Source organism: Apis cerana, unplaced genomic scaffold, assembly GCF_029169275.1.
Source record: "Apis cerana isolate GH-2021 unplaced genomic scaffold, AcerK_1.0 Chr0_AcerK, whole genome shotgun sequence".
Taxonomy (NCBI): Eukaryota; Metazoa; Arthropoda; class Insecta; order Hymenoptera; family Apidae; genus Apis; species Apis cerana.
The window spans coordinates 3,744,630-3,747,192 of NW_026893558.1; the positions used below are offsets into that span (position 1 = coordinate 3,744,630).

Genomic DNA, 2,563 nt, shown 5'->3' on the forward strand with positions numbered 1-2,563 from the left:
CTTCGTTCAAACATATTATGTAAATTAATTTAAAAAAAATTAAAGATTGATCGTATTTTATGTGTTTATATATGTATAAATGTGTGTGTATGTATACAATACAAATGTACAATACAAATATATATACGCATATATTGTATCCTTTTATAAAGGTGAAAATTAAAGAAAGATAAAGATTTTTGATAATATAAATAGTTTATATTTTTATGAAAAACGTATATATCGTCTGATAATATTAGTGTTATTTATTCGATAAATAAATTTGTGATATCATATATTTGTTAATTAATTTTTATAACTAAATATATATCAAAATTATGATAATTAAAATAATTAAAATAATATTGTGAACAGGTGTGGTACATTATTAATTTATAACAATGTAATTGTTATATTGTAAATATATATATATATTTATATATAACAATTTAAATCGAATGCTGTTATAAAAGAGCTAAGATACGTTTAGGATATTTAAATATCGTTTTTTGTCGTCACGTTTAATTATTTTCCAATAGATATTCTGTGAATTTATATTTTGTAAATCATATACATATACATAAACATATATTAATAATATATTTAAAAATACGATGTAAAATGTAAATTATAAATATATAAACAAATTTAATGCATAATTTTAAAAGATTGCTACGAATAATGCGAAATAACACGTAACCTTAACGATTATAAAATGAAAGTTATGAAAGTTGAAAATTTGACAGTAAAAAGAAATAAAAAAAGAAAATCAATGGTATGAAATAATAATATTTTAATAAATGCTTAATACATAAATATTAAATAAGTGCTTAGTGAAGTGTTTTAGTTTTCTTTAGTTTTCTTTATTTATTTAATTCGAAAGTGTGGAAATGTAAATAATTCAACTATTTTTCTGGAAATTTTTATCAATTCTGGAATATTTTTACCAATTTGTATTATAAAATTAACAATTGTTTATATAGTAGAATTTTAGAACATACGTAAATATAAATCTCACATATAGTTTCTCTTTGTTATTTTGAAGATTATACTTTTTAAAATTATACGATATAATTAGAATACGAAGAATTATAATAATGCAGAAATATTTAAATTCATAATAATTTTGGTGTTTAAATATATTGATAAACATTCGTAATAATAATAATAATAATAATCCATTTTAAATATATCTTGTTCTAAAATAAGATTTAATTGTCTATATTAATGTTATTTAACTATATTACGTGGAAATCGACAATGTGGAATTTATAATGGTCTAATCTCGTGATTTGTCTTGTAAAAACAAATTCTATGACGCAGTGTTTAAAGAATCATGTGGATAAAGAAAATTCATCAATTCCGAAGCACACGTAACCTTATTACGGGCACGATTGCCGTAATTTTTTCTGTAGAAGATAAAATCGAGATAAAGGTCGAAAGATCCGTGGATTTGTTCAATTGTCATTAATAAATGCAAAAATTTGTAATGTAATGTCATCTCGTGTTTCATTAGAATCCATTGCATGCATTGAATCCATAGAATCCATAGAATGCATTGTATTTTCTTGTAAAAGTGGTGAAGAAAGTTTTGACTCTAGTGTTCTTAAATATCGTGTAAGTTTTCATAAAATCATAAAATTAAAAATTAACCTCTATATATATTATTGGAATAAGTCAAATGTTAACATCTGACTTTTATGTAATAAATATATAAATATTTTTGTTTTTTTATAAGGAAAAAATTCATCCAATATGCCTGTCTGACACTGCACACTGTCAGAATACACAGGCAGCCTTAAAATGTTATGCAGAAGCATGACTTTACAGCTATTCTATTCTATCATTTTTAAATGTAAGTAATGAAACGGAACAAGAAATTTGATTGGATTAGATATAGGAATACTTTTGGTCCTTCGGTAAAACATATATCTGAAAATATAATGGCAATAAAATACTAAGCTTGGATTAAATGTCCATCAGGTTAAAATATTCATTTTTCTTTTTTCATTAGAAAATTAAAACAAACAGAATCAAACATTGTTATTTTTGTTATTCTTCTATGATTATAATCTTTATAATTTAATATTTAATTACAAACATATTAATTATTTCCAATAGATATTCTGTGAATTTATATTTATGTACATTTTTATGCTTTTTATGTTTCATTTGTGCATTTTCCAAATAAGATACAAGAAGAATTTAGTTGTGAATATTAATTTAGATGAAAATGATTTAAGTATATCAAAAGAACATTAATATCAATGTATCATGTAACAAGATGAACGAGATAAAATAGTAAGTATTGGTAAGAAGATTGATATGAAATATATGATAAAAAAAATGCTTTCCAATAAAGACTCTCCAATATTTTTAATTAATTTTATAGTTATTATTGAATTAGTTAAATTAATTATTTGACTTTATCAATGAACTTTATCAATTTGATTATCAGCAAATTTAATTTCAGGACATTTAATTTTAACATTATTAGGTATTTTTATTAGAAATTTTATTGCAATAATTCCAATTAATTTATTAATTCAAAATACATTATTAACTTTAGAAATTTTTATATCAA

At 21.1% G+C, this 2,563-nt stretch overlaps 1 long non-coding RNA gene across 1 annotated transcript; it reads left to right on the forward strand.

The window, feature by feature from the left end:
• The first annotated feature begins 879 nt into the window (after window positions 1-879).
• Window positions 880-2,340, forward strand: LOC133667544 (uncharacterized). The gene is made up of 2 exons (XR_009833233.1): window positions 880-1,596; window positions 1,718-2,340. It is a non-coding gene; the product is annotated as an uncharacterized LOC133667544 (long non-coding RNA).
• The last annotated feature ends 223 nt before the right edge of the window (window positions 2,341-2,563 follow it).